The sequence below is a fragment of the Furipterus horrens genome, unplaced genomic scaffold (genome assembly GCF_987537825.1).
Source record: "Furipterus horrens unplaced genomic scaffold, mFurHor1.1.pri manual_scaffold_3, whole genome shotgun sequence".
Classification (NCBI taxonomy): Eukaryota; Metazoa; Chordata; class Mammalia; order Chiroptera; family Furipteridae; genus Furipterus; species Furipterus horrens.
In genome coordinates this window covers 18,817,937-18,832,851 of record NW_028327173.1, presented here as the reverse complement: position 1 = coordinate 18,832,851, position 14,915 = coordinate 18,817,937, and positions in this window count along the sequence as shown.

Here is a 14,915-nt window from a genome sequence, read left to right as displayed (position 1 = left end):
CAGATGCCAAAGGTGAGAGGTTCTCTCTAAACTGACTTAGCAGGATTCTTGCTAAAACTGGCCTTGGCAAGAATGGATATGTAAGCCCAAGGTCGCGGTCTGGTCAAGAGGAGGGCTCAGAGGAACCTGTTTAAACTTTCCTCAAGAAGAATCTGTCTTTACTTCCTGGGCACCAAGCCCTTTTCTAACTGATTTACACATATTGCCTAGTTTAATCCTCCCAAGTGCCCTATGAGATACATACTTTTATCTCCATTTCAGAAATGGGGTAACTGAGGCCCAGACAGGTTAAGTCACTTTCTCGAGTTCCCACAGCCAGAATGTGGCTGGGATTATAATCCAGTCAGCCATTCTTCAGATCCCACTCCCTTAACCATTCTGTGCACTCTTTCTAAACACAATCATGGAACTAATCAAGGGCTACCTGTACTTTGATATGTTTGTGATGTGATTATTTACTGAATGCCTGTCTTCTCCACCAGGTCATGAACCCAGGAAGGCAGAGATCTTGTCTGTTGTGTTCATTGTTGGAACCTGTCTCGTCTAGCGCCTAACACAGTGTGTAGCACATAGAAGGGCTTGGTGCCCTCATTTTCCACTGGGAGTAATAAGCCCACCCAATGTTTCCCTCCCTGCAAGAGGGATTTGGAGAGTTAGCTCCAAATGTAAATTCCTTCTCATCTCTCCACCCCCTCTGGCTCACTCTCTGCCTCTCTCCTACCCTTCTCTCACTCACCCTCATGCTCTCTTTTCTCTGGCTCTGTCCTGTACTACCTCCTCCGTCTCCTCAGCCTACCCCCTAACTAATTAAATGATACTGTGAAATGCATTTCATTTTCATTTGACTCAGGGGCCAGGGAGGCCTGGCAGCCACGTGTTCATTAAAGAGCTCTGTGTAGAGGGATGTAATGAACCGGTTTTATTACAGCCATCATCTTGGCTCATTCTATGAGACGATTATGTATTCATTGAGGTGGGGAAAAAAGAACCACAAACGTCAGCCACAAGTGCTTGAGACTTAAAGGTGGGAGGGGAGGAGGGCTCAGCCCTGAACCCAGAAAGGGCCTGGGCTCCTGAGTGCTCTGCTTATATGGAGAGCAGGGGGGAGGTAAAGCTGGACTCAGGGGACCCCTGGACTCCTGTTACTGCAACCCTGCCATTACTGTGCAATCAGAAATCCCTCTCGGCTTTGACTAGATCCAGGTCAGAGTGTGGTTGTTAAACTCCTGGGGATGGTGGTTGGTAGGGGTTCTCGAATTTGTCTGCTGTATACCCAGCACCTAACAGCACCAAGTCCCGAGTGCCCATGGAATAACTAGTATAGCACAGTACAGGCCACTATTCTATTATGTATATGTGCTACTGCGATTATAATGACAGAAAAGTTCATTAAAAACATTCCTGAATTTCTGCCAGTTTTTGTCCATTATGTATTTCCTCAGTCACTGGTACTGAATAGTATAGTTGTAAAAGTGATATAATAATAGCAGCCCCATCTATTGAGCACGTGTTGTATTTTACTAGATATTGGGGTTGGTGGTGTACTGGATTCTCTCATGTAATCTTCACCACAACTCTGGGAAGACAGGGTAGTTATTCCTTTATTTCCCTTTTTGTGACGAAGGAAACCAAGTCTCAGAAGTCAAGGGCCACAACCAAGACACTGACCATTAGACCATGGAGGACTGTGATCCCTGAGAGATGAGGCACAAAGAGGTGAGGCCCATGATTTCCCAGCTTCCTGTCTGGAAAGCATTGCCAGGCCATGATGCAGGAAGGAGGAACCAGGTGTAGCTGAGCTAAAGAGACATTGCTGAGAAGCCAGGAAGAACAGAACACTTAGGTTTCATAGGACAGAGTATCAAGAGGAGCAAGAAGAAAACAGAGAGAACTCGGAAAATTGGCAGAGCGTCCCTCTCAAGTGTGCCACTGAGTCCTGACAAGCACCTCCATCTGAGGAGGCTCTGGAGAAAGAACCACCCAGAAGGACAAGAGGTCACAGAGCCAGAGTCCACACAGGCCTGGGAACAGAGCCTGTTCCCACTAACCAGACTAGGAAACCCATGGCTCACAAGGATTTGAGTAAAGCACCCAGAGGGTCTCGCCTAGGTCATGGGAGGTAAATACCCTTAGATTGAGCACTACTTCAGGTCCACCTGACAAGGCCCCATCGCTCCTCCACCTCTCTTGTCTCCCAAAGTAAGACCAAAAGGGATAAACTATTCAGTACTAACAAGTAACTATACCCCAGAATAGTGCTTAAGAAATTTATAGAACTACTCAGCATCCAACAAGGTAGAATTCACAATGGCTTGGTTTCAATTAAAAATTAGCAGGTTGCCCTGGTCTGGTGGCTTAGTTGGTTGGAACATCATCCAGCACACCAGAAGGTTGCAGGTTCAATTCTTGGTCGGACGCTAATGGGAGGCAACCAATCGATGTTTCTCATATTAATGTTGCTCTCTCTCGCTCTCTCTCTCTCTCTCTCTCTCTCTCTCTCTCTCCCTCTTCCTCTCTCTCTAAAATCAATAAAAACATTATCCTTAGGTGAGGAAAATAAAAATAAAAATTAGCAGGCACTCAAGGAAAATGCAACGCATAATGAGATAAACGAATTGATCATAACCAGCTCAGAAGTGACAAAGATAACATTCACAGACAAGGACTTTAAAAGTTATTATAACTATATTTCCTATCTTCTCAAAGTGAAGTAGAGATATGGAAGATATTTTAAAAACCAATGGAACATTGAGAGCTGAAAACCACAATGTGTGAGATGTTATATACACCAGATGGAATTGACCGCAGATTAGAAACTGCAAAAGAAAGATTAATGAACAAGATAACATAACAACAGAAACTATTCAAACTGAAACACAGAATTTTTTTAAGATTTTATTTGTTTATTTTTAGAGAAGGGAAGAGAGGGAGAAAGAGAGGGAGAGAAGCAGCAATGTGTGGTTGCCTCTCGCACGCCCCCAACTGTGGACCTGGTCCACAACCCAGGCATGTGCCCTGACTAGGAATCAAACCGGCGACCCTTTGGTTCAGAGACCAGCACTCAACCCACTGAGCCATACCAGCCAGGGCAGAAAGAATGTTTTTAATGAACAGAGCAGTGGTAAGCTGTGGGATCTGTTGGGGCAGGGATTCAAACCCAGGCCCCTGATGACCGTTAAGTCCATCTTCTTTCTCCCTCCATGCTGTCTACACTTATTCTTCACTCTGTGAGGGGCTCCATCACTCCACCACCTCTGTTGTCTCCCAACGCCAGCAGGTGGGTCCCTGGGAAAGGAAAGCCTCAGCAAAGCCCAGCCATCATCAAGGAGGGGTCAAGTCAATCCCTCCTGAGACGCAAACATTTCCGGGAGAGTAAATCACCAGCCTCTTAGCCATGGCAGGTGCAGATGCCCTGTCCTCCCCCAGGAAGTTTGTAAATCAGAACTTAGACCTGGATTACAGAGTCTGCTGAGGGGTAGGTACAGCAGGAAGCAGGGGGAGAAATGCAGGGAGAAGAGCAGCTTCCCAAGTCAGGCCCCAGGGGGCTTCTAGGCTGGCAGGGAAGGGCACAGTGAGGGATCATTGTTCCCACCTGTGCCCCAGGGGGAGGAACCAGATGCTGCCTGGGGCTCCTGCCAGCCCTGACGTTCTGATCCCTGACCTGGGTGTCTGGGGGCAGCTGCAGCAAAGGGGCTGGGCTCAGGGAAGAGGCTGGAGGGGTGGCTTGGGAGTTGGCAGCAGCTCTGAGCTAAGCCCTGGGTGAGTGTGACTGGTGGGAAGAGGGGGGCTGGTGGTCACAGAGGACAGGCCCAGGGTGGGGGTGCCCAGCAGGGACCCTGGACCAGGAAAAAGCTAGAGGGGCAGGACTTAGCACCCTGGGCTGGGAGTCACAGGGTGGGTCATCAGCAGAGCCCAGGCACAGCTGGCTACAGAGCCGACACGTGACAAGCCGTGATGAGAGCCACCACATGGGTTTCCAGACCTGCAGCCCAATGAAGTCACCTCCTAGTGCAAGGATGTCCAGCTTCCTGGTGGAAGCTGAAATGCTCTGGGCGCCTTTGTCTCCTCGGGCCCAGACAAGGCCTCAGGATCCATACAGGTGAGGGTCACCTGCTCATGTGTGTCGCCTTGGAAGAATGACCCTCGGCTTCCCCTTCCTGAACTCTCTGTCGCCTGTCCACTAGCTTCAGAATGTCCAGCTGTCTTACCTTGGGACTTGAGGAAGTTTGGAGCTGAATCTTGTTATCAGAACATTCTGTCCACTCAGCAACCCACAGCAGCTGAGCAAGCAGCACCTTCATCCCCACAGATGACAACAGATTTTTCATTATTATAATCATCACTTAAAAACATTGCTTTACTAGCACTGATAACTGAAATGAGAGTTGGCTCCTCTTTGCTCATCTCTCCCTTCAGCTCCAAATCTGATGGCGACTTTCATAACACAGCTAGAAACAGGAGTGTGTAAGTGGAGGCCCCAAAGTGGGCCTTCGTGCCGGAAGGCGTCTGGAGTGGTGGGTGTGAACGTGAACCTGGGGACACAGCTGGGGGCAAGGGCCCCTGTGTGTGCATGAGTGTGTGTGTGTGAGCAGGTGCTTATGTGCACGTGCAATGACTAGAGGTGGGAGGCGACAGCACCTTGTCAGGGGCAGGGCACAGGAGGTGGGGTCAAGTGACAGCAGGAAGATACCTGGGGAGTAGGTGATGGGATCCAGGGGCAAGTCTGGCCCTGGGAGTAACAGCTGGGTCCCTGGAGGAAGGTGAGCCCACACGCCTGCTTCCTGGTTGTTAATTTCCCTTCTCCAAGCCTCTTTGCTCAGCTCCACTGGGCACAGGGACTGCCTCTCCCGCAGAGGACCCTTTGCCATGAGAATTAAGTGAGATGTGCTGTGCTCTCCAGTGAGCGCTAAGAGGGTTATTAGTATTTTCAATAAATACTAGTTATTAGTATTTTGGGCAGGATGAAGGGACAGTGTAATGAGCACACGGGCCTCAGGGCATGACCATAGGTGATGAGGAATAGACTCGCCTTGGCTGGGGGTTTCAACTGCCCTCTCTAGAGGCATGTGTCCATCCTCCCAAGAGGTGGTTTGCAAGCTATGGCCAACCCAGTCTCTTCCCTCATTCCCAGCAGGAACTTAGAACTCCACAGTGGGGACCATCAGGCCCCAATGCAAAGCCCAGCCTACAGGAGTCTCAGCCCCAGAGGGGGTTGGGAAGTCACGGCCTTTCCTGAGCACCTGCTATGCATTGAACACCCTGCCTGTCTTGGCTCTCATCCTCCCTAGTGAGATGCCACTGCCCCATTCTACAGAGGAAACTGAGGCTCAGAGCAGTTGAGTGACTGGTCCAGGGCCACAGACCACTGAGTGGTAAGGTGGTGACCTGAGCCTGGGTCTTGGTGAGAACCAGGACCCACTCCTCTCCCAGGGTCCCTCACTGACCATTCACTCGGGGTCCTGGGATGAACCCATGAGCTCCCGTGGCTCTAAAAGTTCAAGGTAATAGAGTGGGTACAAAAAAGGCAGACACCTGTCCCCACCCAGGGTGTAGATTTCACCACAGGGCTTCCCAGTGTGACCTTGGGCGGGTCCCTCCCCTCCTCTTAGCCTTAGTCTCCTCATCTGTCAAATGGGGGGGAAACAGTGTGGTCTTAGGCACAGCACCCCCAGCAGCCTGGGTTCAGATATAGCCCTCAGCACCTGTGAGCTTGTGTGACCTTGGGTAAATTGCTTAACGACATGATTTTCTTATCCATAAAGTGGGGGGACCGTAATAAAATAATAAGTGTCTTGTAGAGGTATCATTAAGATTAGGTAAGTGAGGATCCTTAGAGAAGTTAAAGCAGGGCCCAGCGGAAGATAAATGCTCAATAAATGGGAGCTATTTTAATATGATGATGGGTAATTATGAAGGCTAAGCATAATAATAGCTGACACTTATATAGCACTTTGTAAAAAGATATGATGTTGGTGAGCATTCTATTCAGGATGAACTCAGTGAATGTCACTGTCTCCCTCACTCCCTGCCCACCACTGACCCCATTTCCCAGGCCCCCACCCCCACCCCCAGTGCTCAGAACTCTGCCCACCTGCCCCCAGCACCCACACTCTGAATCCTGGAAACAAGGGGCGATTTCAGTCTCACCGGCACTCCAGCCCCCACGCTGATCAGGCCCCGCCCCCCTGAGGTTTAATTACTTAGACCTGCAGGTCCCAGCAGTCTGGCAACGGCGAGGCTGTGCTCATCACCTGGTTGACTTCTCTCCCACTGCAGGAGAGGGAGGGTGGGGAGAGATGGGGGTGGGGCAGGCCAAGCAGTGCTGGGAATGAGGTAGCGGCTTGGCTCCCAGAGGCAGGATGTTTGCTTTACCATGAAGCATTCGGATGATTGACTTCAGCCTCCACTCCACCCTCTATTTCTTAGACAGGGAAACTGAGGCCCAGAGAGGGCAAGAAACTTCCCCAAAGATACACCATAAATCAGTCACAAAGCAGGGACTAGAACTCAGGTTATCCCTCATGCCGGGGCGAGGGGTGGGGGGTCAGGAGAGGGTTAAAAGACTTGTTTAAGGGAGAAGATATGGATCGGTTTGCTGCTGTGCGGGGAAGAGGTCTCGGAAAGGAGGCCCCTAGTGCCAGGGCGAGGAGGTGGGACATTATCATGTAGGTAATAGGAAGCCATGAGTGGTTCTTGAGAACAGCTGTGGCAGTCAGAGCTTGCCTTAGGGCGCTGTCTCTGGAAGCAGCATGGGGTCACGGCGGGAGATCATGAGTCTGGAGGCAGGAAACTGAGGAAGGGGCTGGGCAGAGGTCCAGGAGGGCAGAGACCAGAAAATCGAGACGTAGCACTAGTGACTGTATACTGACCACTATGGGTCCTGGGTATGGGTCCTGGGCACATCAGCTGCTTCATTTTATTTAATCTTCAAAACTGTCCCATTAGTAGTCCCATTTCTTCAGGCAACCGAAGCTCAGAGAGGTCAATTACCCCCTGAGAGTCATACATCCATCAAGTGACAAACCTCAGGCTTGAATCCAGCACTGCCTGCCCCACACGGGCTGACCTGTCTGGGACTGCGCAGTGGGGGCGGGAAGGAGGGACCCTCCCACAGACACCTGAGAGGACAAACTGACCGGGGTGGGGGGGTGGGAGGTGGCAGAGATGGGTGAGACTTGGAGGATCATCCTGGGAGTCTGAGCTTTTGAGGGGATGCTGGGGTGAAGCCTGGGTTTGGGGAGAAGGCAATGAACCCATCAGACCACTGTGCGGTATGAGGCAGAGGAGACAAGGGGTGTTTCCCTAATCTCACCCCAATGCCTTCTAACCAGATTTTTTTTAAGGTTTTAAATCAATCACTGGTGACCCTCCAAATTAAATGGGCACTTCTCTGAGTTCCTGACGCTGAGCTTTGCAACAGTCAGTCAGGCTAGTCTATACCGTGGTGACAATTATCCCCCACATCTCAGCAGTTTAAAGCCACAAAGGCTTCTTTCACACGCAGGCTACCTTTCTCTGCCTGGCTGGCCCCTCCGGTTCACATCCCCCTCTCTCCAAGACCCCGGCTGACAGGGCTAATGGAGCGTTTCAGGCCATTTGGGCAGAGGGAAAACGCAGCAGGGGGAATTGTGCACAGATTCTTAAGCTCCTATCTGCTCCTCTTTCATTGAGCAAAGCAAGTCAGATGACCTCATCCAAGTTCAAGTGGGCAGAGGAGTGCAACCCACCATGTTTCTGGGAAAAGAAAAGGTTGGTGCATGGTCCAAGTGTCTACAGCATGTCTGCTCTCCCTGGTTGTGCACCCAGGGGGCGGCTCAAACTCAGCATGTCGGAAAGGGAACTTCCTTCTCCTCGAACTACCCGCCCCCGCCTTTCTGTGCCTGCAAATGGCACCTCCATCTACCAGTCAATCGACCTGAGCACTTGAGAGTCCTTCTAGCTCCTCTTCTCTTACCACCCACTTCAAATGCACCACCCAGTTCTGTTGATTCAACCTCACTGATGTGTCTGGGTTCCATCTGCTTCTCTCCACCTGCACTGCTTACACCCTGGTCCAGGCCCCCGGCTCTGACACCTGCAGTGACTCCTGCCAGGTCCCCCTGCTCCTTCTTGCCCCTCCACACCCCATTACCCACAGCAGTGAGCGTGACCTTGTAAAAACACATATGACTGTCGCTCTCCTGCTGAAAACCACCCAAGGGCTCTCCTGCTCCCAGCATCATCTTCACAGTCCTCACATGGCCACAAGGCTGTGCATAACAGACAGCTGTCCCCATCCTCTCCCACAGTCCCTTGTGTACCATGGCTCAGCCACCCGGACTTCCATTACTCCTAGATGGTGCTGAGGTTTTTGTGGTCACTGTCCCAGTGCCTGGGATGCCCTTCTCATGGCCCCTAGTTGGGGGAGGTACCCTTCTCATCCACAGATCTCAGCCTAGGGTCTTAAAGTCTCCCCAAGTCTCCTGGGAAAGGACACCCCACCCCAGGTACTCTGTACCACATCATCCTGTGTCATTTTTTTCATGGCATTTAACATTTCCAGAAATTATTCTGCTTATTTGTTCATTGGTGTATTTTTGTCACCCTTCCCACAAGGCTGCAGGCTCCATGGGGCAGAGACCTGTCTGCTTTGTTCCCTACTGCATCTCCAGTGCCCTGCAGGATGTCAGGCACAGAGTAGGTGCTCAAGAGATGAATGAATGAATGAATGAATGAATGAGCTAGAGCCCAGACCTCCTGCCTCCTATACTCAGATCAGGGAGGAAGGGCTTTAAGCATGGTCAGGGGCTGGTCCTCCCAGGCTAGAGGTCACAATGGGGGCCTGTCCTCATGATTTCTTGGCCCCTGGTCCTCCTGACAAGGACATTCTCTTGTATTTTGTATGCAAGGGGTTTGAGAGTCAGCATGTGGCCTCCCTCCATTTCCAGCTTGCTGCCTACACCCCTTCCACATGTCTGCCAAGTCAGGATGGAGCCAGCCTGAGCCCTAGGACTTCAACAGATCCCACTCACCCCGGGCCAGTGAAGAAGACCAAAGAGAGGATGTCCAAGGGGGAGGTTTGTCCGCTACCTTCAGGGAGGTCTCAGGTTGGTGGAGGGGAGGGCCAGTCCTGACTTCAGGTGACCCCAGTCTGAAGGAGGAGACACATATCAGCTCTCTGGAGCCACCAACAAGGAGGGAGACTCAGAGACCTGTCCTAAAGAGTCCCCAGCTGGAAGAGACAGTCCTGCCTTTAAAAGCATCCAGTCTGAAGGGGGAGTCCTGGTCCTCTGTGGGGTCAGGTGCCCTCTGGGAGAGACATGCTCACACAGACATGAGCTCACACTGTCCCAGCAGAGACCATTGGTGAGGTGGCCCCTCTCGCAAGTGGGCACCCTCATCGCAGAGACAGAGGGGCAGCTTGGAGGAGGTGGAAGCTACCCTCCCCAGATGAGGGGACCCTGAAACAGAGTTGTCAAGAGCATCCCTCTCCTGAGAGGCCAGACCCCATCAGGATCCTCCCTGGCCTGGTGGGAGGAGCCTGGATCCCAGCCTCATTGAGCCCCCATCACCAGCGTGCCAGCACAGACAGACCCCTGCCCCTCTCCAGGCCCATCCCCTCAGCTGTGACTCAGGGCTGAGCTGGGTGACAGCTAATGCTGGCACCACTCCCACCCTGGAATATCTCCCCTCTTCTGTCTCATCCCCTTACCCCACCCCTCACCCCATCACCCGCGGTGCGTGACCCCGCAATTTTGAAAACAGAGACCCTGACTAATTTCTTGGGTCCGTACCCCGCCCAGTGGGGAGGCCAGATGGGCGCCCCATTTCCACTCCATCACCCATCCTAATGCATCGCCTGACACTTTCCATTTATTTTTCAATTCCTCTACCACCAGAAATGATGATTAAATTTCCAGCATAAATACAGCTTTAGCAAACTGAATTAATCACGGGTGAGGAGGGGCCCACAGGCAGGGCTCAGAGCATGTCAGGCATCAACACTTCGGTCCCCACCAAGGCCCACAGGAGGGCCCGAGGCTCTGGGGACCTCCCTGGTAGCCCTCACTCAGAGCTTCACTGGGGTCACCTGACCCAGCACCCTTTGCCCTCTTTCGACCCTTCTCCTGTGGGGAGTCTGGGAGAAGAACCTTTCCCAAGGTCATCTTCCACATCAGGGCAGACTCAGGGGACACCAGCCCCTCGTTCCCCAGCAGCAGGGGCTTCTGCAGGGGGCCAGGCGCTCCCACCGCCTTCCCTCCCTGATGTCTGTGGGGCAGAACAGTAGCTCGGCCTGAACACACTGACGCCCAGGGCAGGGGGGCGGTCTTTCTTGAGGCGTTTGCGTCCCCATTGGTAACCATGAAGCGCTTCTCAGAGGTGCCTCCCCAGACCTCCCTGGCCCCAGCTGTGTCCAGGTGGGTCAGACCCTCCCCTGAGCCTCTTTCTTCATCTGTAAAAGGGCTCAGTGGTGCTCGCTCTGAGGCTGCAGAAAATGAGGGGAAGCGACATGACAGAGTCCTATTAATATAACATCAGTATCCATACAGAAAGGGCTCTGCAAACAGTCGTGTGTTGTCACCACTTCAGGGGTGTGGTTGGTGCAGAGGCAGGATGGAGTTAGGGGACCCCATTTGGATCCCTTTTGGTTTTGGGATTAGTCAAGCTCTTCCCTGTTATTTATTAATTCACCAACCCGTTTTAAAATAATTTAAGCACCTGCTGTGGGCCAGGCTGTGTGCAGGGTCCGGGACACCATGGTGAGCTGAGCCAGGCCCTCGGTTCCCTCCTCTGTGCATGGGAGGTCAGGCACCTACGTGACCCAGGGGCCTCACCGGGCATGACTCCCTGAGGTGTGGCTGGACCGCGGCGAGGGCGGAGCAGTGGGCTGAGAAGAGACTGCAGACTCTGGAGGGAGAGTCTGGGCCCGACCAGAAAGTTTCCAGAGAAGAGGGGCGTGTTCCCCACCCCCAACCCTCCTGCTCCACATAGTCACCTCTTGGTTGGCGGCTACTGTGACCTTGTCCTTCCCGGGAGCCCCGGCCTGGGGAAGGATCCCTGGGCCCTGCCATTGACTTGGATCCTGATCCCACACCTGAGCAGGGAGCCCCCTACCCCTCTGTGTGCAGGTGGGGAAACTGAGGACAGTGAAGAAAGCCACTTGCCTGAGACCACACAGCAAACTGCTGATGACCGGTTCCCACTGATATGCCTGCTTCTGATGGAGAAATTTGAAATAATAATCATAATGATGATGGTGATTAAAAGGTTCAGCCAGGCACGTGCTGAGCACTTTACAGGTAAGATTCATTTCACCCTCCCAGCCTCCCCTTGGGGTGGATGCGTGACCCGCCCCATTTTACAGACGAGGAGACTGAGCGGCTGGTCCCATCGCAGCCCCTCCAACCCCACCCCCACGGCACCTTCCCCAGTGGGCATTTCTGTATCGTGGGAGATTACTTCATTCACATCTGCCCTTCCTGATGGTCTCTGACCTCCAGGTGCTCAGTGGCTGAGTCTGTGTCACTCACCATGACAACCGAGCCCCAGCACAGTGCCCGTCATGTACCAGGTGCTCAATAATAATTTATGAGAGGGTACAGTGAGAACCCTTAGGGAAACTGAGTCTCCCAGAGAAATCACGCCCCTGCTCTGTCCTGCCCCCAGCACAGCAGACCCAGCCCCTGGCTCCTGCAGGCCCCGCCTCCCACCCCTTGTTTGCCCACGTCTGTCACTAGGGATTGGCTGACTCAGAAGGAGTTAACAGCCCAAGAGGCGGGATCCCGGGCCTGCCCTGTTGGCTGAGCCCCTTAAGGAAGGCCTGCACAGGGACAGCGGCTGCTGGAGGGTGGGGGTGGCCAGGGACCCTCTCAGGAGGCCTGTGCTCTCTAGGGAGAGTCCTAGTGAGCCCCTTCCCCTGCGGAGCCCTGTGCACTGGTTCAAAGTGCCCCACATCCGTACATCCCTTTATCTTCAGAGCAGCCCTGGGGCCGCTTCTGTTTACACAAGAAGAGGGCAGGGATTGCGGTGACAGGCCCAAGGTCACACAGCTGTTCGTCGTTCCCCTCCTCCTCCCCAGCTCCAGTGGTTGACACAGCCAGGCTTTCCGAGTCCCTGCCTGCTCCCCACGCTGCAGGGTGCTCTGCCTGCCCACCAGCCTGCCTCTTAGATAAGCAGCTCATCCTCTGGTCCCAGCTGTCCGCCTCCCCCAGGCCTGCAAAGTGACTGAGGTTACAAAGTTTCCCCCAGGAGAGCTGCCATCCCAGCAAAGCCTGTAGAGAGGACACGTGAGCTCACACCCCAGTTGCTCTGTTTCTCAACGTTTCATTGTTCACTTACTCATCACCAGCCTTCCCGTCGTTTGATGAGCAGCTACTGTGGCCCAGCGCTGCTCTAGACACGGGGTCCCAGCCCCTCGCCTTGTGGGCCCACAGGGTAATGGAGAGAGGTGACAGACACCTTAGCAACTGACCGACCCTGTGACAGGCCGAGTGTTGATGTGGGTGTAAAGATGACTCAGACCAGAGAAGAGAAGAGGCCTGTGGACAAGACAAGGACGCAGAACAGTGTGGGGGGCAGTGCATGACTGAAGTGGGGCTGAGACTTCAGAGAGTGGTCAGGAGGAGCTCAGGGGAAGTGGCATCTGAGCTGAGACCTAAAGTGGAAGAGTCAGCCTGTCCAGGAGCCCAGCAGGTGTCCTTATGAAGAGCGCTCCCTTCACTCTGAAGTGTCCCTGCGGGATGACAAATCACGTAGTTGTCTTTGTCAGTGGGGTCAAACGAGCTCATGTCCATAAAATCTGATCTCATCCCAGCACAGAGGAGGTACTCTGTACACGGGAACTGTGACATCATCATCACTGTTACTGTCACACTATTGTCACATACACACACACACACAGTGTTTCCTAGTCGCCTGTGCTGAGTCTCAGAAACCATCTCTGAGGGGTGTTCAGGGTGAGCACTGCCTGCCCTGGATGAAGCTACCCCACCCGGGGCTGTCGAGTGACTGAGCACCCCGAGTTCCCACGGTGGAGGTGTACCCAGGTGTGGAGTCGATCCCTCCCTGTCCCCCATCCTTGCAGACTAGGCAGGCAGCACCTGCCAACAGTTTATTGGGTCAGGAATCTGGGGAAGGTCTAATTAATTATGGTAATTGACACCTTCACCAGATGTCTACCATGTGAAGCCTGCTCGGATGATAAAAGGTTCAGACGATTCTGTTGGAACACACTTTCCAAGCACTGCATTTTTCATCTGGGGCACCAGGAAAATGGTTTATTTTCAAGGACGTAGGCTGGGGTGGGCTGGCTGGGCTCTTGCTCTCCCTTCTGGGGGGTCCAGGAGGGGGTGCCTGGGTGGGCAGGGCTGGACATCAGATTGTCTTGCATGGGGCACAGGACACGTCCGCCGGGAGAGCCACATTCTCCTGGGTTCCCAGGGCACTTCACCTCAGCAACAGCCTCACCTCTGCCCTGCTGTTCTTGTGGTCTGCAAAGTCACCGAGCCACATGGGAGTCTTTCCCAGTCTACAACCCCACCTACTCCCTTTCATCCTGCCCCTTGCCACACACACCCCCTCCTCGATCTTGGTCTGTTTTGTTTCTGATGCGTCACAAGCTCCTAGAACAGTACTGGGACATAGTAGGTGCTCAATCAATGAGTGCACCCCTAATAACGCCAGCACAGGCACATACGGGAAGGCTCGCTGGGGGGCCAGCTCACACAGGCGCTCATTTAATCCCCACTACAGTGACTGCTATGGGAGACAACGGGTGACAATCATAGCTTGTATGTTTTAGAGCCGTGGGCCAGCAGGGCTTCCAATGAATTGCACATTTGATCCTCACAAAGCCCCTGAGGTGGGTACTATTATTACCTGACATTTACTGATGACTTAAGTCCCTTGACCAAGGCAGCAGCAGCATGGTCGCAGAGTGGCAAAGCCAAACCTTGAAACTGGCAGGGTCCTTCAGGTACACCGGAGCCAGACTCAGCGCCAGGCCCCAGCTGACATCCACCCCGCCTGCCTCATGCCATCCCCCCAGTGGCGCTGCGACCGAAACCCCCACTGCCCATCTGTGGGGAACCTGGGGAGGCTCCAGGTGGAATAATTTGTCAGTCTCTGCCCTCGGCTCTGGCCCCATCCCCCATCCCTCCTTCAAACCCCAGTCCACCCCCCCACCCCCTTCCAAGAGCACAGACAGGCACAGCCTCTGGGGGTCCTGGGGTGGGGGTGGGTCCTGCCAACCAGGAGGAATGAGGGGCTGGATGGTGAGCCTCAAGCCTGGTGCCTTCAGCTTCAGGTCCTGCAGCCACAGGAAGAAACCTGAAACCCCCAGGGGTCGGTCACTCAGCTGACCCAGCAGTGATGACCCGTTCACAGCCCCTCTCTGTCCAGCCCCAGGCCCCACGGCCCCTGCAGAGCTGGGGAGCCTGTCAGTCAGGGTCAGGACCTGTGCCTCTTCCTTCCATGACACTTCCCGACATCACCTCAGGGCTCCAGGTCCTCTTCATGGTTCAGGGAGAGAGAAAGTTTTAGTACATGTGCCGCCAAAGCAAGCGCCAGAGAGAGACAGGATCACCTGCCGGCGTCAGCCTCCTCACTTCCGTGACCAGGAGCCTGGCATCTGATGGGACCCGCAGATGACACACAAACTTCATCTGTGTCACCTCATTGAACCCTCACGACAGCCACACGGGTGTTGTTACCCACCCCATGCTGTGGGTGAGGAAACTGAGGCATGGCAGGTCTGGATCTTGGCCCACAACTGCACAGGGTGCACTGTGTGCAAAGCAGATGGTGCACCCTCACCCGCCCATGCGCTGTCCTCCGGGGCCCCCTCCCTGCCCAGGCCTGGGGCCACCACCAACTCCTCAGTGACCGTGGTGGGCACACAGGAGGGCGGGCCCACGCCCAGCCGCCCAGTGGGGCAC